The sequence below is a fragment of the Episyrphus balteatus genome, chromosome 1 (genome assembly GCF_945859705.1).
Source record: "Episyrphus balteatus chromosome 1, idEpiBalt1.1, whole genome shotgun sequence".
Lineage (NCBI taxonomy): Eukaryota > Metazoa > Arthropoda > Insecta > Diptera > Syrphidae > Episyrphus > Episyrphus balteatus.
In genome coordinates this window covers 43,314,431-43,340,048 of record NC_079134.1, presented here as the reverse complement: position 1 = coordinate 43,340,048, position 25,618 = coordinate 43,314,431, and the positions used below count along the sequence as shown (strand labels likewise).

The 25,618-nt window shown below is 28.7% G+C and overlaps 1 protein-coding gene across 2 annotated transcripts in view; it reads right to left on the bottom strand.

Moving 5' to 3' along the window:
* Positions 1-25,618, bottom strand: part of LOC129905832 (P protein) — a 79,998-nt gene that overhangs the window by 26,622 nt on the left and 27,758 nt on the right. The gene's annotated exons all lie outside the window — the stretch shown is intronic.

Genomic DNA, 25,618 nt, shown 5'->3' with positions numbered 1-25,618 from the left:
AAATAACAAAAAAAGAAAACAGGGGATTAAGCAAGCTACTGTTTATTTAACAATGGGGTCAAAATTTGTTTTAAGTGGCAAAAGTAAAAGTAAATTCATATAAAAGTTTTGGTAAGTATTTGAAATTTAGGTAAGGTTTCAAACTAAGCGAATTTAAGATCCAAACCTTTTCATAGAGCTCAAGATCAACAATGCCTCAGGCTCTTATAATTATTCCTGTGAGAGTCATACTCTTGAAGGACTTACCAATTCTCGAAGACAATACCACTGACCAAAACTCGAAGGGATTTAGGCTTGGTTTGAACCTAGAATCTCAAAAGTCATAGTTTATCAAAATAATCCTAACGCCACCGAAAACTTTTTTTGAAAAAGAAACTAATTAACAAAACACCCTTTTCGGCTCCACTGTGTGTGAAAGTCGCTGTAGCTGATTTGATTCGATTGTAAGCGTTGCATTCTGCTTTCAACGCTTTAAACTGCCTGTCCGTCTATTCTGCTGATTCCCCAAGTGAATGCATATGCACAAGCTGCTTCCAGTTTATAGTAGCTCCAGTGTGCTCCGATTACAGTAATATATAAAAATGTACTAAGCATAGAACATTTAGGTCTGATTAAACTTTGACATGACGATGATCACCATCAGCGACTGAAAGACTGACGCGACACGTTGATGATGACAATAATAATAATGATGATAATGATGATGTGACCATCATCGTGGTCATATTTTTATTTCTCGGGCACACGTTTGTGTTCGTTTTGATGTCTTTATTTTTTGTACTAAAATTTTATTAAATACACATGAATAATAAGAAATAATTTCATTTAAAATCTTGGATTGTGCATAGTTTAGAGATGCAAATCAATGAAAAAGTTGATACTTTAATGTTGTATGTTATAAGGGGGTGTGTATTACAACACTTTTATTATATTCCTCGCTTAATTGAAACTAGTATATGACTTACTTAGATGGGAGGAAGATTCAATAAAATAAAAGTCAATTTATTCGATCTTCCTTGATTGTTTTGTGAGAAATTTTAATTGAAACGTGGTTTTTCAAACTACATATATGTAATAAATAGGAACAATTATTAAGTGATGAAAAGGAAAAGTTTTGAAATCAAAAGTCTCCATTTATAAATTTAAAATATTTGAAAAAAAAATGCAAAAATTGGTCTAACATCTTTTAGATTTTATTTGTTTTTCATATTTGGCGGATTGTGATTTGAGTATTTGGAAAAATGATAATAACTTTTTAGTTCAATCTTATATGTAATATTTGATAGCTCCACCCTTCAATCTATAAGAGAGTGTAAAATATTTATTTAATGCAAAATAGTAAAATTAAAACAAAATCAAGGAGGGCACTTTAAATATTTTTTTTTAACTGCATTTTAAATAAAAATTATGTTAAAAAAAAAACAAAAATAAATAATTTATTCCTAGCCTTTTAAGTCTAAAGTAGTTAAATAAGTTTTTTTAAAGATTGTTCCTGTTTTCTCAAGTATCATACATTGAATAAGTTTTCTCTTAAACTTGTTTAAGACTTTTATATTTATTAATGTTTTCTTCATAACATAAACTAATAAAACACTATCCCCCGTATTTATTAACACATTTCTCAAAGAAAATTGGCCTTAAGTCAAAAATTATCATTTGAAAGAAATATAGTCTAAGAGCCCAGAGCAGATTTTGGGAGTGAAGGTATAACCGAAAAAAGGTCATATTTATGTGTAGGTAATAGCGTCCTGAAAAAGAATTCGAAAGTCTGGCAGGTTTATTTCACGGCCTTCTATGGTTGATGGGGAGTTGAAAAATGCATTTTTTCTGATTTGTGTCCAGTATATAACCACTTTAATTCATATAGAGCCGATAGAGGGCGATACCTTGATTTCAAAAAGTTCGGTCCCAGACGTTTTATTCGCGGCATTACCCCCACCAGACGTCCTTGAAGAGTCCCGAAATAGCGATTTTCATACAAAAGTCAGAATATTATTTTTTGCAAGATGTATAACCGTCTGGTGGTAACTCTTAAAAATCACCACCGACACCGAATTTAAAAATTTAAAAATTTTTTAAAAGATTTCTTATAAAAAAAAAAACCTATATCAAGTTTCTACCCTTAATATTAACAAAGAAATAGTCATTAATACGAGTGAGTGAAGGTATACCAACTTTGCAGGTAGAGCTTTTCTGTAGAACATTTTTTTTCTAACAATATACCTACCCAAAAATCACCCCTTAAATATTCTTCATCTTACTACGGGACACCCTGTATAGAGGAAGTTCTTACAATCTACAAATAAACTAATATAAATGGTTTTTGAACTGCATTTAATTTTTATTGCCTCTCTTTAAAATACTTATGTATATACAAAAAAAAATTTGAAAAATATCAAATTTGCGAGATTTTCGGAAAATAACTTAATCTAGTTTTTAAAAATCAAACAATAAGCGTCAGTTTTCGAAAGTTTCTTCATCAAGTGATCATCACAAATTTTCTAATGTTTATATTTCCTATTTTCGATAAATCAAAACTGTGGCAATAAGACAGAGTAGCTTATGTCGATTTAAGGAATTTTTCTACATTTAAGCGTCAATCATAGCTAAATTTCTGTAATTTTGTTTTTAAATTAAAATTTACCTATATGTAATGAGCAGAAAATGCAGATAAGAGTTGATTGGTTTTCAATTTTTTTTTTTTTATTTTTGACTTAAGCTTCAGAAAATTAGTTTTTTTTTTATTTTTTTGAAGAATCTTTGGAGAGTTGGCACTTATTTCATTTTAGAAAAAAATTTTAAGTAATTTTCTTAATTTGGCACGAGTTTTCCAAAATAACTCCACTAAGTTTCAAACCAACGAAACTCGAATCAGTGCTAGAAAAATTCTTACAAAATTTACAAATACATACTTAATATTCTTTAAAAAAAAAATTGCATTAAAATATGTACGAGTAATACCAAATCCTATTCTTTTAATACCCTTTAGAATTAATAAACTTGATGTCAGAACTGCTCTCTAGGCCGCTTCTCAGCTTAGTGCATCAACAAACAATGGCCCTCAAGCCTCAACTTTTTGAATTACAAAGGGTGGGTCCGCTTAACAGATAATTCAAGTATTGAGTGCTTTTCATGAGATCTTTTCCGATCAGTGAACAATTTTCCAATGAATAAGATACATGCTACTATCATTAATAAAATGGTCTCATGATGTAGTTTATTTAAATGGCGGCCATTTTGAATTTTGCGCAAGCGAACTAATTCTACATGTTTGAGCGGAACATGGTTTTCATCTTCGGGCATTTTCCTAACTAGTACCACAAACCATGTAACTTTTCTATAGATACCATTTGATTGCCGTAGAGGTCGTTCAGATTAGCTTCAACTAATAAACGTACTAAACCGAAAGATCCACATCAAAGCCACCTTCTTTCCTTTCTTAGTCCTTATTTATTATCTAGATTCCAAAAAAGAGTAAAAAAAAGTTTGGGGTTTAAAAAACCGTAAAGTTATTAAAACGAATTTTTTCAAATAATTGTATGCTCAACTGTTTTGTGCAACTGCTTTCCTTTCAATTGCTTTTTCATATTGGTTTTCACAGTCACAGCTCCGTTGTTCATTATTATAGACATAAGGTCTAGTCAAATTATATCATGTAAATTATATGCAATGATCCAATTTAGCAATATCCAGTTAAAAAATGCATCCCCAAACTAGTTTAAAGCAAATTCTTAAACTTTCACTCATATTTAAATGGAAAATTAGACATAATTCGAACAACTCATTTTAGTTTAAACTGTCAGTTACGAATCACTTAAAAAACGCATTTGCAAGAAAGATGATTTTTTTAATTCAATTACAAAAAAAAAACTAGTCCAATTAAAGAGCGTTGATTTCTTTATATACCTACATAGTTCCCTAGAAACAAAAGGCCAACTCAAAACTACTATATCAAAAGCATTCCTCTGTCAGAGAAACAATTTGCGCTAACATATCTTACTCACCATCACACACAATCTTACAAGTGCAATGCACACGCCAACGCGATTTTGCATTACTCCAACGCACTTCCCAGTTTCCAACTTGCTTTTTTACCCTCCACATAGCACATGAATGTTTTTATAGTATACAGCTTCAGAATTTTTCCACAAATAAGAATATTGATTATTTGTAGTTTCGTCTTTATGATAACAATAGAAAAAGTGGCATCTAGAAATAATCGACCACAATTACTACATAGTAGGACAGTCGTTAGAGTAAAATTGACCCAAAATAGTTGGATGCTGATTTTACGAGGGGTGTGTAAAAAAACGATTTTAAAGTACAGTGATAGCAGTGCCCAGCATATAAAAAAGTAGCGATTATTAGCTGTTATATTTAATCACTCTTTAAATATCAGCGAAAAATTACTCTATAAATTTCTTCCTGATTTGAAACATGATTGGAAATATGCAATAAAAAATTAATAAAATGTAAGTTACTATTTTCGAATTTTTCAATAGGAAATAACATAACACGTTGATTCGATTAAAACTTCTCTGTTTCATCGTCATCATCCATCATGTTAATTTTTTCTCTAAATCATTGCTTTTTTTATCGAATCAAATTATTAGATATGAAGAACAAAAAAGCAGGGAAATTTTAAAAAGCCAAGAACATTTTCTGGAAAAGAAAAAGAATCAAGGAACAGAGAGCAGTTTTGCTTATAAAAGCAGTGAAATCTTTAAAGCATCGAACATTTTACTGGTCTCCCTTTTCACTTGTTCTTTTCATGTTTATCATAATAATCATAAGAAAGAAAAAAACAAAACAGACAAAGCAAATTAGATTGACAACAAAAGATTTGATACAATTTTTGGTTTATCTAACCGTTTAAATGATATTGGAGGTCCAAAGTTTGAGAAAATCATCAAACATTTTTTTGTTCTTCATTTTGCAACAAATTGAAAAATTTTAATAAACAAACGAGCAAGACAAATGTATTCTTTTAGGAAAGAGATTGCTCCAAAATCAGAGATGCATGAAATTTTCAGTCAATCTTCTGATACATATTTTCAGATTAATAATGGTTGTTATTGTCGTTATTAATTCCTACTCCCGGATTTAAAATTACCCCGAAAAGCAAGAGTCACCGAACTTGACAACCAGAACTTTTAGTGGCTACAAAGACAATATCCCGATCAAACCGCTTTGTTTTGACAGAGTTAAAGTCCAGATTTAAGGTACTACTTTTGATTTCGTGGAAACACATATCAGCTCTTTCGTTCGCTATCACAAAAAAAAATTGTGAAAGAGCATAATTTGAGCTAACTATGTTTTGTCCATGTTCTGTAACTTTTATCACTGGCGATAAAATGTTTAAATGACTTTAAAATCCATTTTATCTCATCAAAATAAAAGAAATTTCGTTCAAAAGGATAATTTCTTAATTCAAAAATAATTCTGAATTTAATAGAAATTTTGCTTTGTTTATTGAAAAAAAAAAATGGATTTTAGAGACGTTGAAAAACGTTTATCGCCAGTAATAAAGTTACAGCACAGAAGCCCTGAATTCAAAATTCTAGCAGCTTTTACTCACACTTTTTTTTGGGAATTAAATATTACGATTCTTTGAATGCGCCGATATTGGAATATACTTCGTTTCTTATTTATTTTCAAAATTTTAACTTATTTTTGGTGACTTAGTTCAAATTTTAATAATATTTTGTCCCACTGTATAGTGATGAGATTAATCGACTTCCCTCTGTGATGACATGAATGAGTGTAAAGTGCCAAAGCAAACGAATTACCACAACTTTTTGTATTTATAGTACAGTCATTCTCTCATTTATAAATGGAGTATAGATAGATAAACTTGGGGGTGGTATTATTATATTGCATTTATTAATAGAGATGGTTAAAAATGCAAAATAATTTATTGTATAGTATCGTTTCTATTTAAGAGCCCTCTGAAGAATTAAAATTGCAATAATTCATGATCCACGCAATTCTCTGCTAATAAAAACCTTCCATTTTATCGTAAGTACTCTCCTTAAGCGGATTAAAATTTATTTTTATGTGGCAATTAACAATTGCCAAAACAAAAACAATTGATAGACTAACTGTACTTACTAATAACTAATGATGATACATATCAAACACACCTACTTATTATACACTGTAAAAAATCAAACTTGTAAATTAATTCTTAATTTCTCAGAACTCATATAACAAACACGAGCTGAGTTTAAGTTTGATGTAATCAATTAATCTTTTACGGGTTTTCTTTTCTTTGAAATTAATTGAGAACTACCCTCGGTGCATTAATTTATTATACTATCTTTTTATCGCTTGTTATATCATAATACTTTGCACTTTATTATTAATGTGTCATTTTGTTTGAACATCTTACTCAAACGGAGTTGTTTTAAAAAATGCATTATTGTGCAAAAAAAACACAATGTACAAACAGATAAAAAAAAAAAAACAAAAACTTAGAGCTGGTTTATCTTGATTCTCGGACAATAAGATAATAAGAAAAAATCTACCTATTTACATAATGGCCGAACAAATATTGAAACGTGATATATTATTATCTAAAGATGTTTACAAGCTGTAGGAAAAATAACATAAATCAAAATAATTGATTCAAGTTAACATATCCTGGAGGCAACATTGTATTAATGTGATTATTTTCAACTTTTGGATAGATGTTTTAAAATATCAATACCAATACGAGAGTGGCAAAGCTTAAAAGTTGCCCTATAATATACCTACCTTAGGCCGATCCTTATTTGCTTTTCTTTCGAAAATTAATGAAGACATCAGAATCGTCTCGAAATAAATAAAAAAAAAAAAATTGTTACACTCGGGGACAGACGCGGTAAAGCTATGCTTTACATTATTTACTTATTTTTTATCTATGCAGTATTTTTTTTATATAAATTCAACTACTTGTCTATTAAATTGGTTTACGGATGATAATTTTACGTGATAACGTCATAATTTATAATTTTTAAAGCTTAATAGTAATTTCGATTGGCAGTCCGGAATCATTCTGAAAGCGTTTTATTCGCACAAAACTGACAGTTTTGTATGAATAAAATTTTTTCAGAATGATTCCGGACGCTTCCGGACTGCCAATCGAAAACGCCATAATACTATACTATAAAAAAGAGAACAAAATTAATTAAAATTAATTAAATTAAAAATTAGCATTTCTCATTTTTTGTATATGCAAAAGTATACAAACAAAATTATAAATTCAATAATAGTAGAGTAACTAAAGCAAATTATTAGGGAACCCGGCCGAACAGCTCTGATTTTGACGATTTTTTTTTCAAACGTAGGTAATTGAAAATACTTTAAAGTCTATAGATTAAAAATTGCCGGTGTTGCCGTATTGTTTTTTAAAATTAAAATTAATTTTTTTTTAACAAAACCATTTTTTTTTCTTAAATTTCATAAAACAAATGATATCAAAAGATTCTCTAGGTAATTTAAGGAAAATATATAGAAGGCAGTAAGGGACAATCTTCCATCGTTTAACCGATAAATGCAATTTTCTAACATTCTGACCTCAAACACAAAAAAAATATTTTGAACACAACGGCAACACCTACAATATTTTAAAATGAATTTTTAAAAAGCCAGAAGATCATTCTTTTCTCTTAAATTTAAATCCACTAAATTTAATCAAGACTTTTTGAAAAAATGGTCCTCAAACTCAGAATTAAAAAAAAAAATGTTATTAGAAAAATTTAAAATTACTTTTTTCCAAACTTTTTCTAATAAAATATGAATTTATTTAAAAAAAATTTTTTGCCATAAATATTATCAGTTGAATTTTGAAGCAAAAAAGGTAAAATATATCACACTTTTGAAAAAAATATGAAAAATTACTTCAATTTCAATACTTTTTTTTTATTAAAACTGAATTTTTGCATTGAAATAATTAATTTTTTCAAAGACTGTGGTAAATAGGAACTTTAAATTTTTGCTATTTAACTTTCAACAGTAAGGGTTATTAAATGATTAAAAAATAATTTTATGTTTAAATGTTGAACTTTAAAAAAAAAAATAAGTTACATTTTTTTTCAAAACTTTTATTAAAAAAGTTCTTCGAAAATGAAATACTTTTTAGTTTTTTTTCATAAACCGTAATAGATATTGGAATTTCCTTTTATAATTTGAAATCATAATAAATGCGGCTAAAAAAAATAAAAAAATAAATGCATTTTATATTACGACCAAATTTAAAAAACGAAGTGTTAAAATTTTTTCAATAATTTTTTTTTCAAAAATCTGAGTTCAATTACCATTCCTTCAAAAGCCGTTCATTCAATTAACTTAATTTTAATTTTACATATATGACTAAGCTTCTAGCTTTTAAAAAATGTATATTTGAATATTGTAGGTGTTGCCGTTGTGTTCAAATATTTTTTTTTGTGTTTGAAGTCAATTAATAAGAAAATTGTATCTATCGCTTGAACTATGGAAGATTGTCCCTCACTCCCATATATTTTTTTTCCTCGAATTTCCTAGACAATATTTTGGCATCAATTAATTTATGAAATTTAAGAAAAATTTTGGAAAAAAAAATTTTTTTGTTCACAAAAATCTTCAATAAAATTTAAAAAATCAAAACGGCAACACCGGCAATTTTTAATCTATAGACTTTAAAGTATTTTTAATTACCGACGTTTGAAAAAAAAGATCATCAAAATCTAAGCTGTTCGGCCGGGTTCCCTAATATTGCCAATTTTTGAGCTTTAGTTACTCCACTATAAGCCTTATATTTCTTCCAAAGAATTAAACTATAACTAGAGCCTATATATGTTTTGTAAAAAGTATAAAAATCATTTTTTGAAGTCACACATTTTTCATGAAAATAGCGAAAAAAATTAACTTTTTTTTTCTTTTTTTTACATCATGGTGTCAATATTTTTGCATGACAACCTATAGTAAATTTTATATCATCTATAACCTCAATCGTGTTTGTACGACATCTAGAAAAAAAAAATGGAATTTTTCAATTTTCATCAAAAAAATAAACAAACTTTTTTTCCTTCCACCTCCATTTGGTCCATTTTTTTTTATTTGAATACTTTTAATAAATTTTAAAACATTAAAAAGCTTATCATTTTATTTCATTTAATTCAAATTACCTACATACATACGTCAAACGGAGTAGAAAATTAATGAAAATAAAAATTGAAAATTAAAAGGAACCATAAATAAATAATGTCCTTTAATTTCTGGAATGATTTAGGGCGATTTTATTCACTAAAAGTTGAATTCAACTTGAGGATTTTTAGTTTCAACTTTAGAATTTTTTTTTATTCACTGAAAGTTTACGATTTCAACTGTCAATTTCCAAATCTAGAGTTTATTAACATTAGATTTTCTCAACTGCCGAAAATATCAGGAGTTTGCCAAGCAAACTTGAGATTCTACTTCTAAATGTCATATTTTATTTTTACTTGCGATATAGGTACTATATATCAAGTTATGCATTCGTACAAAAAAAAAAGTTGAGATAACATTTTTCTATGACATTACGATGGTAGACAATGCCAAAAAAGTGGGCCCCGGAAGTCCGTCTGTCAGTCTGTCAGTCTGTCAGTCTGTCAGTCTGTCAGTCTGTCAGTCTGTCAGTCTGTCAGTCTGTCAGTCTGTCAGTCTGTCAGTCTGTCAGTCTGTCAGTCTGTCAGTCTGTCAGTCTGTCAGTCTGTCAGTCTGTCAGTCTGTCAGTCTGTCAGTCTGTCAGTCTGTCTGTATAAGGAGCTACAGCCTAAACGGATGGACCGATTGATGTCAAACCTGGTATGCAGCGTTATTTGGCGACTCTCCAGAGGGGTTTTTGGAATTAATTTTTTTGGACCAAAAATAACGGTACTTGTCATATACCGATTTTAGTAAAATTGAAATATCTCGAAAATGGCTCCAACGATTTTGTTTAAAAGATTCAAGTGTTAGTTTAAAGTTTAGGTCTATCTTTTAATGAAAAAATTTTTTTTTGAAAATCATTATTAACGGTACCTGCCATAGAACCGTTTTCTTCAAATCCGATTATCTCCAAAACTGCTTATTCGATTTCAACGAAACTTTTTGTGAAGAAGCATTTATATAATTTAAATATAAGCCAAAAATTAAATTTTGGAAAAAATAATTTTTGGATTTTTAAAAAAATTTTGAAAATTTTTTTTTGAAAAATCAAATTTTCGAAAACGGTACATTTAATTTTTTTTGAAATTTTGTTTTTAGATGTTGATTAGTGATTTCTACAAAATGGCATACCAATTTTGTTTTTAAACTTTTTTTCCAAAAAATTATTTATAAAAAATTAGTTTTTTAAAAAACGGCTCTAACGATTTTGAAAATTTTTTTTCTAAAAATGCATGTTAATATATCAATCAAAACTGCATACTTGTTTTGCAGGGCAATTTAATTTCAGATTTTATTTTATTTTTTTTTTAAGAAACGAATTTTATTTTTTTTTTCCAAATTTCTATATAAAAAGTCTTAAAAATTTAAACAACTTTAACTCTAAGAGCAAGTTCGTGCGACCCCAGTCGTGCATTTTATTTATTTTGGTGTCAAATACAAATGTGGATAAAAAAAACTTATTTGAATATTACATTCTCTCGTATATATGTAAAAAAAAAAAATGCATAAGATTAAATGCAAATAAAAAATTGTGTGTGACAAAAATGTATGTTTATTTTCTAGTTGTAAAACAACCATTCGTTAGAAGAAATTCAGAAACTTAATTTACAATGACGCAAAGTTCAAAATTACATTTGAAATTGACAGCATTTTCATTAAATGTCACAAAAATCCCAAGGATATATTTAAAACAGCAAGTTGACCAACTTTTGAATTCAAAATATGAAGTTGATAAGAAAACGAGTGAATAAAACAACTTTCCAACTTGCGTTTCAACTGTAGTTTTGAAGTCAACTCAAAAGTTACCAAACTTAAGAGTTTTCTTCAAGTTGAACAATAGTGAATAAAATCGCCCTTAGTATTTTTTGGAAATTTATCTATAAAAACTTTCAAATAAAATAGGAATGGTTTAATCGAAGCTATACACTGCAAACAATTTCGTTTTAAATATTAATGAACATTTATTTAATACATTAAAAATATAAGAAACACTTTTATTTTTTAGCTCAGCTATAAGTTTGTTCAAACATTTTTCTGTTTTAAATATACATATTTTGTTAAAGATACAAGTTTTCGTACCTGAAGGCTTTCCCCGTTTCAGGACTTTTAGCAGATTGTAAACTATTTTTCATCTATTCTTATTGGTACACATATACATTTCTGATTTCTAATTTACATTTGTATTTCCATTAAGAAATCTTCAAATTTAACAAAAAAAAAAAATATCAGAACACAAAATAAACTATCTTTGCCATTCCTTAATCGAATTTCAAAATAAATACCCATCTTCACTCCATAAGCAATTTGATCACTTAAAGAAAACCAACATGTTACGGACCTAACAAGTCAAATAGGTACACAAATTTAAATGAATATGAAAGATATATTAGCTTCCTTGTATCGTCACCATCGTCATCGTCTATGGGTTATGACTGGGATAGGTGTTGAAAACTCGTGTGTTGATATATGTTTATTCTCAATTGAAAGCAATAACTTATATAGAATTCAGATGCAATATTGCTTGCACCCATTAGACAACCATATGCAATTATATTGAAACCCTATAATGTATGAAAATGTTTCTGTTTGTCCAACAATTATTACTAGACTGCACGTCAAATCACATAAATGCACGCTGCTATACAATATTGTGAAGAAGACCCTGGTTATAGGCAGAGGAACGTGATATCTTGATAAAAACGGAATTAGAGCGTGAATCTTTTTCGTTTAAATCATATAGAGAATATTTTATTACTTGATATTAATTTTTTTGCCAGATGAAATATTAATGTGAAATGAATTGATATTTGTTCTGAAATGAAAACAGATGTTTTTTCTACTCTTTTTCATTATCAAACGAGAATGTTAATTATAAGACCAAAAAGGATTTATTATTCTAGTAAATCTGCACGCAACCGAATCTTTCTGTTTATCGATTTTTGTTTTGTGTATTTTTGTTTCAAAAATTAATTGAATGAAAAACCACAACATTTAACTCGTGTGGGTTATTTTTAGGCAGAGAAGAGAGGTAGACATAAAATTGAAAGTATAAATATTTAAATGGCTACGTTGAGTACCTTCGTATACATATAAGAAAAAATATAGTTATATAGCTGTGGTAACCACAGCTTTTAAAATTTCAAAAGAAAAGCTTGTTGACAGCAATTGGATTTTTTTTTTCTTTAAAATTAAATTTTCCTTTTTGTGCTTTGCTTCTCTTTGGGGAGTCGATGTTATGTGATTAAATATTAGGGTGGGTCAAAAAAATCGAATTTTTTTTTTTGATTTGGTACTCCGAAAAATCGATTGCTAAACACCTCTAGAATATACACACCAAATATGAGCTCTTTATATTAATGGGAAGGTCCTCCGCTTTGCAATTTATCATTTTTACATCAAGCTTCTACTAAAAAAAAATAATTTTTTTTTTATTAATTGACTTTTTAGCAAATTTCTTTTCATATTCTTGTAGGAAATTGAACGCTCTACAAAAAAGGTCTTCGACACTTTTTTCGTTTATCTAACCGTTGAATAGATATTTGAAGTCCAAAAATCGAGAAAATCTTTAAGAATTCGTTTTTTGTTCTTAATTTTGTAACTAATTGAAAAATTATAATAGTCAAACGCGCAAGACATATTCTTGTTTAAAATTGATTGCTCCTAAAAAAAGGTTTTATTAACTTTTTTCATTTATCTAACCATTCTAAAGATATTCGAGGTCAAAGTTAAAAAAAAATATAAAAACATTTTATATTTTTAAAAAATTTACAATTCACTGAAACTTCATTATTTTCAAATTAGCAAGATATATTCTTGTAGGGGCTTAAACGTTCTACAAAAAATTCTTTGGAACCAAATTGATTGCTTTAACCGCTAAGAAGATATTCGTATCCAAACCAATGCTCACTGATTTCAATAGTTTTCTTATGACCCGTATGCATTGCGATTTGGATACGAATATCTTCTAAACGGTTAAAGCAATCAATTTGTAGCCAAGGAATTTTTTGTAGAACGTTTAAGCCCCTACAAGAATATATCTTGCTAAATTGAAAATAATGAATTTTCATTGAACTGGAAAATTTTTAAAAATATAAAATGTTTTTATAATTTTTTTTTAACTTTGTCATCCAATATCTTTAGAATCGTTAGATTAATGAAAAAAGTTAATAAGACCTTTTTTGTGGAGCAATCAATTTTCAACAAGAATATGTCTTGCGCGTTTGACTATTATAATTTTTCAATTTGTTACAAAATTAAGAACAAAAAATGAATCTTTAAAGATTTTTAAAGATTTTGGTTCAAAATCTTGTGAACAATTTTGCTAAAATTTAAAGGCATGTTAAATGTAATATAAACCATATTTGGAATTACAATGCCGATTCTTAATTTCAAATTATGTATTGTGTTTTTTCATACAAAACTATTTTCAGGAAAGTCCAATTGTCTTGGTTTTAATTCCCTTTCCCTGAAATTCATCATCGACATGCTGTTCATTTGTTTTTATGCAAAATACACAAATGATGGACTAAGAATCCACAGACATCTTGAATGGCTCTTTGATTTGGATGTAGGTATAAGATGTGAAATAACAATGCACTTTCTTAAATTAGGATTGAAATATTATATTGATTGAATTTTCTTTCACAATACGAAAAAGTTAAGTTCAAAACGATTTAAATTTTGCCTTCTGTAAGTAAAACGCACTTGAAAACTCATACTTTAAGTGCATAAAAGCACTTCTTGTCATAGCAACTTCCTGAGATCGATTTATGGGAATAAAATTTAATATTTTAAGCGTTGACGCGTTGAGAATGAGAAGGATTTAAGTGAAAAATTTCGAGTTTCGAGTAGGTTTTCGTCGTTTAAAGTTTTTGGTTTATAGTTTTTTATATGAAAAATAAGAGAGATTTAGCTAACTTCTAAACTAATGATAATGACACTAAATGAAACGCAATAACACCAAAATTTAAGTTGTCATTTTTACTTTTTACCCCTTCTAATTCTCAATTATTATTATTTATTTTTATGTTATTTACGATTGATGGCCTTTCAAACCATATTAAGGTCTCATTTAAATCGCTTGGTTTTTTTTGGGCATTTTCCTTTATAAACAACTTTATTTATTGGTTTATATTCATATGTTTTTTTCTAAATTTTGTACTACAATTTTGAAAAGTAAAAGTCGGTTCACATGAATAAAGGCTAAAACAATAATTGAGGATTGGGGATTGGCTCCAACTGGAAGCTTGAAGAATTATTATTTTTTAACGGATTTCACTTGATGAAATGTCATGAAATATCCTGCCTTCATATAGGCATACGAATAAAAATTTTACCCCACTCAAGCCCACTTGCTTTACCTTTACCTTTCCCACTGGTAAAAGTTTTTTTTTTTTGGCTAAAATTTTTCATTTTCTCAAATAATCTATTTCACCTGTACTTTCTTAGCCAAAATTTTTAATGAATTTCTTATTATTTTATTTATATTAATTTTAAAACTGCCTATATTAAGTGAACCACATTTCTTGCTCTTTTTATTGACACTCTTTAAATTTCTTGGAAAGTTTAGAATCTACCATTCACTATTTTTTTAACCATTTTTAATAGTACCTATATAATTTTCAGGAATTTTTTTAGACATTCAAAGCAAAGTCTTAGTATAATGGTAATACAAATTAAAAAAAAAAAAAATAAAAACATTAGGATTAAAAAATATGTTTTTTTTACCAATATTTCTAAAATAGGATACCTACATAAAAAAACATTTCAAATCATTACAGTGCCTAAATTCTATAGGCTCATAAAGTTCAAAGCAAAACATCTACAATCGAAAATTCTCCGAGTTTCTTAAATAAAATGGTAAAAACAAAATTTAGGGCAAATAAAGCTTTGGTCTGCCAAAATGATACGAGTTTTGCTGATTTTCTTATTTCTATCTACTTCGAATTTTTTTCTCTCCTAAAAGCCCCGCAGCAGCTCCAGGTGACATGAATTTTAGTTTTCAACCAAATAGGTACTAACTATGTATCAAAATAAGTTTTTCAAAAATTGAATTTTGGCACGACCTCCCTACTATATACTTATATGTAGTAACAGTAGGTACTACTATGTGTTTCAGACATAAGGTTTATTTTTTATTACGGTTAAGCTAAATTGGACAAAAAATGCAGTCGCGGCTAAGCAATTTACTTGTTAAATACAACAACACCTTAGCTGAGGGTTTAAGTTAAGGTTAGCTTAGCCCCACGCCTTGACTAAGTCCGAGGGACTAAGGTGTTGTTGTATTTGAAATGTAAATTGCTTAGCCCCGACTGCGTTTTTTATCCAATTTAGCCCAGTCGTAGTAAAAAATACACCTATTAAAAGAAAATTCTAAACGAAATTGCTTCTTATTTAATTTTTAGTCCTTTTTTATAAAAAAAAAAACAATTCTTAGAACATTATGAAAATTTGTATAGTGAAAATCATTTCGGGGGGGGTGGGGGGGAGCTTCATGAAAATTCATATTTAAATGAAGTTCATCTTAAAACATAAATTAAACAGAATTTAATTGAATTCCAGTTATTTTAAATATATATCACATTGTTTTAATATGGTGGGATTTAAGGAGGGCATCATCTTAATCTAAAGTGTTCTTTTTTTTCTCCGTGTACAAAATGAAATATAAAATAACCTCCAGACACTTTATTAATAATCTGGAACTTTTATGATATGTGTGTGGAAAAAAACCATTTTTCAAATACATTAAACTTTGATAGCTTAGATATTGGTTGTTTATTAAAACTCACCTCAAAACTGGTTTATTTCTTAAACAAACTCCATAGATAATAATTTGTGGACATAACTCTATAATTTATAACCATTTATTCACCTTAACATCTTCGTCAATATTAATAGACGCACTCAGAAGTCTTCCTTATCAAATTCATTACTTAATCTCCAGCTATCTTTCTATCCAAAAATAGCAATGAAGTAAACAGCAGTCAAAATAAAAATAACAATTCATTAAAATTGTTGGATTGTTTTAAAATTTGTCAAAATCATGCGTCAAAAATAATAATTTAAGCCCGATTTGTTGCAATTTTTTGGCACAAAGATTATTACAGAGATCAACTAATAAATTTGATAAGAAAGACTTATGAGTGTTACTTCAATTAAAGCTTAAGTAAATAATTAGATATAGAATTATTTGCAAAAGTTATTATCTTTTGCATTTGTTTTAAAAATAAACCAGTTTTCAGGCGGTTTCAGCAATAATTTATGTCAACAACTAGGTTATAAAAAATTTAAGCATTCCAAAAACTGGTATTTTTCCACTTTTTTATTACACAAATACATAGTCCCTATCATATAAAAAAAACACGACAGCAACCAGTAACGTTCAAATTACTTGATAGCAGAGAACGGAAAACAGGGGACGAAATGATAGAATTAACTTTCAGTTAATAGTTTTTTTTTTTTTTTTTGAAAACTTTGATAGATATATTTCGAGAAAATTTCAAAAACTAAGAAATGTTATATGAAAGAGGAGACAAGAATATCAAGGAGGAGACAAAAAAAACCTTAGAAAGAATTAATTAATTAAAGAAATCACATCAAATTTCAAGAAAATCCTACCCTTTAGGAATGGTTTTCAATCGACCTTTTTATCATCCAGTTGCATCATGCTTTAATTTTTTCGTGGTCCCGATAGAGTGAAATTTTTTTTAATTTTTTTGTTCCATATTCCGTCAAAAGTCGGGCTTGTCATATGTCAAGAATTGGGTTTTCTTAAATAAAAGGGTAGCACATGCGTCTCCTTGAATCTTAACTCTCTGTAGGCACACCTCTTTTTTGCGAATTTGGTTTATACTTTTTCATGTCACTAGAACTTTTTTCGGTCTCACTATTTTATAGAGAATATTATATGAAATTGATGTAGAATTTTCCGAGGAATTCTAATATTGTATTCAAAATTCCAAAAAAATGTATTTTCACCATCATACAAACTTTTTTTTGTGACCACTTTTTATTTTTGTCCTGCCAAATTCGCACCCGTGTGCCGACAGAGGGTTAAGCAATATCAATAAGCTACTGCACTGTATTTTGTTCATGCTTAGGTCAAAATCGATTAAGGGGGGGAAATCCCTCTGGATGACAGCTTTTTCAATATTTTTTTATGAAAAATTGAAAGCATTTATACAAATTTGGAAAAGTATATGATTTTATTGAGATTATGATGTATTGATGCAATTTTTTTGAAGTAAGAAAATAACAAAATGGCGGTTCTGCAGCCCTTCGAAATTGACGCCTCGAGTTTGCGCCGCGCCGTGCAATGCCTAGGTTCAGCAAATTAATTATAATCAAAAGGAAATTTGTTTACCATTGAAATATGTTAATACGCATTGCATGAACATAAAATTAGTACAAAAAAAGTGAAAAATAAAAATTAGAGACCAAAAAATCATAAAAACACAATGTTTTTTTGTATTCAAGTTGCTAAAAACAATATTTAGTGTAGGTTTAGTAGTGACCAATGAATGGATAAATAAATAAACACGGAAAAAAAACGTGTTTCGAGCAAATTGAGTTCAAAGTTTTCGTTTTCTTACTGCGGTAGGTTTGGAGCGCATGGGTTTGTGGACTATATAGGGACTTTTAAGGCTTCATAAAGGCTAAGCCACTAGTTTCTTTGGATGATATATAAATTAATTTTTTTAAGGAAAATATGTAAGAGGGATTTCCCCCCTTAACAGCCTTGGCAACAATTTTCATTGAAAAAAACATGCTGAATCGTATTGAAAAAGAAGATATTAATATTAATTTGTAAAATTTTCTTTTTTTTTCAAGTTTGGAGCGCCAAAATTGAATTTGCCTGGGGCGGCAAAAGTCCCGGAATCTTCCCAGATTCTAGATATTTTTTCTTTGACACTGCCTTCAGAATATTTAAGAAGCAATGGCCCAAATGGGCCAAACTCAAATCCCCAAACCCAAAATCCCCAAACTGAAATCTCTAGCAGCAAAATCTCCCAAGAGAGAATCCCCACAGCAAAAATCTCCAAGCCAAAATCTCCAAAAAAAATATGTTTAAGTAGTGAATCATGATTTCGTGGAGATTGTGGCAAAAAATTGTTTCTTTGGAGATTTTATCCATGGAGATTTTCTCTTGGAGATTTTGGATTATTTTTTTGGGAGATTTTGTCTCATGGGGATTTTTTTTTTTGGGGGGATTTCGAATGACTTCCGGACCAAATTTGAGAAATATTTAAGCATAAAAAACCGCTTTCAAAAATGGTTCATGAAAAGGTGTACACTGTACAAAGAGTTAAGTTTAGGAGCGTGTAAAATGTTCAATGATCCTGTTTGGCGATAAAAAGCCTACTGCCTCCTGGAGTATTTTCCTCATAAATAAGTGCATTCCACTTAAAAAATGACGGACAGAATAAACTTTTAAATAATATTTTCTTATTCAAACCAACAATACAATGAAAAAAACTCAAAGATTTAATTTTCTTTTTTATTTAGGTAAAAAAAAAACCTATGACGTCACCTTTTTGGAAATAAGATTTTCAAGATGAGACGTGGCGACATAGATTTTTTTTACTTGTCGTATGAATTTAGAATATTAATAAACTATTTTGAAAAAGAAAATTCTATTGATACGCTTATTCCGTCCGCCATATTGATTTAACAAAAAATGGCATTTTTTTTGTTTTTTTAAATATCTACTAATATGCTCAGTGTATCAAATTTCATGACTTTACGTCAGAAAATGGACGTTCAAAATAAGATTAACCAATGCTCACTGATTTCAATAGTTTTCTTATGACCCGTATGCATTGCGATTTGGATACGAATATCTTCTAAACGGTTAAAGCAATCAATTTCATTCCAAGGAATTTTTTGTAGAACGTTTAAGCCCCTACAAGAATATATCTTGCTAATTTGAAAATAATGCAGTTTCAGTGAATTAGAAATTTTTTAAAAATATAAAATGTTTTTATATTTTTTTTTAACTTTGACCTCGAATATCTTTAGAATGGTTAGATTAATGAAAAAAGTTAATAAGACCTTTTTTGTGGAGCAATCAATTTTCAACAAGAATATGTCTTGCGCGTTTGACTATTATAATTTTTAAATTAGTTACAAAATTAAGAACAAAAAACGAATTTTTAAAGATTTTCTCGATTTTTGGACCTCAAATATCTATTCCACGGTTAGATAAACGAAAAAAGTGTATAAGACATTTTTTTGTAAAGCGTTCAATTTCCTGCAAGAATATGAAAAGAAATTTTCTAAAAAGTCAATTAATAAAAAATAATTTTTTTTTTAGTAGAAGCTTGATGTAAAAATGGAAAATTGCAAAGCGGAGGACCTTCCCATTAATATAAAGAGCTCATATTTGGTGTGCATATTCTAGAGGGGTCTAGCAATCGATTTTTCGGAGTACCAATTCAAAAAAAGAATTTCGATTTTTTTTACCCACCCTAATGCAACATGTTAGGGGAGAGTGGGGCAGTTTTGAACACGGGGCACATTTGAACACTGCATATCAAATTTTAGTATATCAATCTTTTTTAGAAGTATTTCGATATTTGAACCCGTCAACACGATATCCATAAACGTCAACGACTTTCCATCGTTATCTCGGCTGACTTTCAGATTTATAGGTGGAAGGTGATTTTTATAGTGGTTTTGCATTATTTCAGTTTTTTAGTTGTAAGAGTTTAAAAAAAAATTGGTACGTGATTTCAGAACGCAATACAGTTTTTGTTAATGGTTAATGAATTTTAAACTAATTGACGGTGAATTTTTGAATGAATATATTAATGTTAAATATTTATTCAACATTTTATGTCGTTGACACAGTGGGGGAAGTTTTGAACAAGTATGGTGGGGCACTTTTGAACATGTTCAAAACCGCCCCGAGCAGTTTGTATCAGACATTTTAAGGACACTTGAATGAGTTTTATTTAATAAATCGTAATGCTCTTATAAAAAAAATAATGAAACTAGTATTTGTGGGAAAAATTAAAGAAAAAATGGGAATATGTACAACATAATTGAAGATTTAAAAAAATGTCTGAATTCTTCAAGTTCTGCTAGACTGTTCTCGATGAGAACTCGATTATATACCGCTTAAGCGTTATAAAATTAAAGTCAAGCTACCTACACCAATTAATGCTCCTGGCACATGAAGAACATCCGCTTTGTTAACATTTGGATTTAATGTCTAGAAATATACCTATCTATATATATGTATATTGAAAATAAATCTATTTTACTCTGAGAAGCATTAATATATTTTAAATGAATTTTTCTTGGTTTTTGTTTTTCTTTTGAACTTATAAATGTGATAAACTGATAACTATAGTTTAAATTTTAATGTTATTTTTTTCTGAGTTTTTATTATTTGTTGGTTAATTGAATATGATATAATAATCAATTTGGAGTTTTTGTATGTTCTTATTAAAAACTAATAAAAAGTTAAGTATTATTTATTCATTACAACGAAATTAATACTGATGTTCAAAACTGCCCCTTTCATGTTCAAAACTGCCCCATACATGGGGCACTTTTGAACATAAGATCTAATATTGGTTAAAAATTAAAATTAAATATAAATAATATGCTAAAATAACCAGATATAATTTAAAATCGAAGTTCAATATCACTGCTTCATATAAGTAAACTTAACAGATCAATAAATCGAATAAATATCTTTCTAGCAGTTCCGAAAGCAAAAAGTGTTCAAAACTGCCCCACTCTCCCCTATTTAAAATTTTTACTTTAACCCATTTTTGGGATCCATATTTTTTAAAGGCGAGTAACCTATATCATGTTTTTTAAACATTTTTTAAACAAATTTAAAAAAGACATGCAGATTTTTTTAACAATTTATAAAACAAGTAGTTTTAGTAACGAACGTTTAACTCAATAATTTCTGTTTTTTTTTATATAAAAGTAACTCCTTGATTGTTAGCTGTCAAAAGAAATTACTTAAAGGCTAAACCACAGTATCGGAAGAGAAAAGAGATACCTAAAATAATAAAGTAATTATTTCAGTCATATCTGAGTTTTTTTCTGATAATTAGGATAATTTATAATTTGTGGAAAATTACCATTTTTCGAATGTTTATTCATTTTGTTTTAAGACTTTAAATAACCTTGACTCTATTATTTACATAAATTATAACTCAAACCGCCTGAAAACCGGTTTATTTCTTAAACAAACGCAATAGATAATAATAATTTGTAGATGTAAACCCACAATTTATATCCAATTATTCACTTAAGCTTCAATTAAAACATCTTCAAAATTAAAAAAAAGACACTCATAAGTCTTCCTTATCAAATTTATTATAGTTAATCTCTGCAACAATCTTTGTGTCCAAAAATAGCAACAATAAACTAAATAGCAGTAACAATCAGTAAAGATAAATGAAAAACAAGATGTTTATACAAAATTATCACACAATGAATCTAAAAATAATATCCAGTTCAAAATTAATGCGTGGTAGCCAAAACCCTGAATAACAAACAAAACCACAACAATAATAAGAGTATATCTTCTTAAATACGACAACTTAAATAAATTGATAGCTCCTGGATGTGTGTTATTTTCCTTAATAATAGTGAACTTCGCACTTGAAATCAAGCCCCCTTGGATTTAAGAGGGGATGAATTAGGAATGTTTTGTATGTATGTAGGTATAGTATTTTGCAAATAATATTTAAATTAATCAAATTAATTGCGTGAAGATTTAACGTAAGAGATTGGAGCCATTTGTGGGCAGAGCATCTCAAACAGGGTATTTCGGCTTATTATTTTTTGGTCGATATTTTTGATGAAGGAATTAAAACCTAAAAATTAGAATTATAAAAGTGTTTCATTATTGGTCTCATTAATTTATATTTTTTAATTCAAAATAAACACAAAATTGTAGAAGCTACTTGGTTTATGCCTACTCCGTAGATTTATTCTTCCATTTTTTTCGTTTTTATCACGGAAAACCAAAATCCTTTTGTTAATATAGATTATTTCATGCTTTGGTAGAATTTTTGGAATATTACCTCTGCAGTCCTTATTTTTTGCACTACACCTTCTCTAGTCTTGAAAAAAGGGTTTCCTCACCCTTTTTTTAACTTAGAGTCCAACTACACTACAGCTTGGAGTTATAAGCCTTATCCTTGATTTTGCTTTGGTACATCAGTGCCGGAACTTCTGTTATCCTCTTGCAATTTCAGTCCATTAGGTAGTGATCAGCGAGCCTGTGTTGGTTCCTCAGAACATTTAGAAGGATCGCTGTTGTATCAAAAGACATGATTTTTTTGTAAATAAGAAGTCATCTCAGTACCAAACTTTTGACCTGAAAGACTTGTTCCATAATAATAACTTGGGAAACATTAGTACCTTTCCCAGAAAAATTGGAAAGTGGTTTCAAAAGAAACTCTAAAATAAATCTAACCAGCAGCAACTTCTAAATTGTTTGTATAGTGAACTTTAATCAGTCAATAGTGCTCATGAACTAAACTTCTTAAAACAACAAAACAAAATGCAGGACGAAAAACAATATCGCAACAAAATCATTACTGTTAAAAAAGAGCCAAGTTCTTCTATGTTGAAGTTATGCTGGCACAAAAAGTACTGAAATGTAAAAGTGTACCAAGTTCTAAAGCTTGGCTTTAAATTTGTATAAATAAAAATGTTTATTGTTTGCTTGGCAATTTTTCAATTAGCTTTAAAAATCGGTAATTTTAAGAAAAATTGTCAAGAGCACAATCAACATTTTATGTATACAAATTTAAAGCCAAGCTGTAGAACTTGGTACACTTTTACATTTCAGTACTTTTTGTGCCAGCATAACTTCAACATAAAAGAACTTGGCTCATTTTTAACAGTAATGTTTTTGTTGTGATTTCACTACTTTTTGCAAGGTATTGCAATAGAACTTAAAATCTCTATAATTGATGAACACTCAGAGAAAATGGGCGGTTACCACGCCCCTTGTCTAAAATTCTAAAATTCTCAAATTTAAAATTTTTTTTTTGTTTAAACTACCAGGTCTACCATTCGACCAAATTTTAAGGTTCTACGACAGTTAGAAATGCTCTATAATATTTGATGAAAATTCAGCAGAAATGGGCGGTTGCCACGCCCCCTATCCAAAATTCTCAAATTTTAAATTTTTTATTTGGTATGACTTACTAGCTATACCATTCTACCAAATTTCATAATTCTACGATAATCAGAAATGCTCTATAATAACACTGTGTTCGAAAATGGAACTTTTTTTTTCGACAGAGGGCTCTCATATCTACTAAAGATAATTCGAGTATGCTGAACACAATGGCGTTCTTAGTTTTTCTGGATTAGGTCAAATAAGAAAGATTTTTGCGTTTGAAATTTTGTTTGCACATGCCAAAACTGAGGGTATAAAACACCATATATTTTCCAACTTTTGATTTTTTATCGATGAAAAATGACGCGAAGTTTATTTTTTTGGAAGTATTATTCGTAAAAGAAGTTATTTGAAAAAAAATCTGTCGAATAACTATTTAAATCATTATTTTATGGCAAAAAACGTCGACTTTTCTTTCACTTTTTCTTACATTTTTTAACTATAAAGGTACAAATATATGCGAAAACTCAACATTTTTTTTGTACACACCTTTTATGTGTTAGTACTCTGGAATATTATACATATGTAGATGTAGATATTTAATTAAAAAATCAGGCATGATATCAATATTTTTATTTAATTTTTTTTAAGTTCAAAAAATCATTTTTCTTTCAATTTGTTTTAAAATTAAAACATATTTACTATTACTTCCATCTGCATTATATGAGCTCACATACACAACACATAATATATTTGTCACAGTCCATCTTTAACTTAAGGGGGTTTTTCACTTAAACGAACCCCGTTTAACTGAAGAAAATATTTAAAGATCAGAAAAGTGTTTCAGATAAGCGGGTTTTTCTCTTAAGAGGGTTTCTCTTAAGAGGGTTTTTTTGCTACTTGAGCCCATAGGCGTTTTGCCCCCTTCCGATCTTACCTGATATTCTAGAATATGTTTTTTACTTAAGGTTCAAACCTTTAAAATTCATTCTTTCACAAGAAAATACTCTTGAATAATCAACTTTCATTATAAAGAATAAGTTAAAAACTTCAACTATCTCACGGTTAAAAGTGCAACTTACTTTTAAAATAAACGGTAACGATTTGTTGAAAAATCACAAGAGTTTCGGCGTTTCAAAAAAACATGCTCATACTTTCAGACATGGTCGATCATACTAAAAGTTACTTTTTCATATTGCAAGGTTTGCCAGTTTTATTATTATTTTTTTTTTTTTCATACAACATAGTAAGAAAACGATTTTGCCCCCACTTTCCCTACATATGTATTGCATTTAAACATTTTGTAATTTTTTATTTTATAAACTAAAAAATTTAAAAAAAAACAGTGTTTTACTGCTACTTTTTCACTCTAAAGCTTAACCAATATTGTAGATACAGTGCGGTTCACATGGTTAGACGCACCAATTTTCGTTTACATAAATTTCATTTTTTTTGTGTGTGTGCAAGAATAACCAAAAAAATTGTATTTATTAGAATGGTTATTTAGTTCTTAATAGAAAAACAAAAAGAAATAGTGGGTGAGTGGAAGTTAACGGTAATTTTTAGTCCTTCTTGTCTGTGATGTAAGAAAAAGGGCAGCTTTTTTCGGTTCACATGATTAGACGCACACCTTAAATTAGTTAGTTTGGCGAGATCTATTGCACTGATTTGGAAGATTAAACATCAAGAAGTTATTTTTTAGTGATTTTCATTCAAAATCTGTTAAAAAAAATTTCTGAGCGCGAAAGAATAAGGGATAAATGACGCGTTGGATTCCAAAGGTCTTTCCATTAGCCCCATTGCCAAAAAAAATAGGATGAAGTGACTATTTCGAGAGAAATTATTTAAAAAACAGTGCCTCCTACGAAAAAAACTTCAAAGGAGGAACAATAGAAGCTTTAACACATCAGGAAAAATGAAAATTTATGAAAAAAGCGTCGAAAACAGCTCTATCCCCGAGCAAAATTAAATAAAAAGCTAGGCTAACGGGAAGAACATCAACTTTTCGGTGAATTTTTTTGAATGCTGAACATCCTAGATTAAAATTAAACTTAAAATAGTTTTCAAAAAGCACAATTTGAAAGAAACAGCGGATGGAGATCGCACGTCTTCACATAACGTGGGAAACAAGTTTTTGAAGTTTTTTTAAATTGGGGAAATGTGTTTTTTCTAATGAAAAAGAATTTAATTTGAATTGTTCTCATGGGTATTTCCACAACTTTCACGATTTTCACAAGGAGGAAAAGTTTTTGACACTTCAACATTCAAGAAAAGGAGGAGTAATGGTTTTGGGAGCCATTTAATATTACATTCGATTTAGTTTTCGTTTCAAACCGCTCTTTTTTTTCAAACGGCGTTTTTTAAAGACTA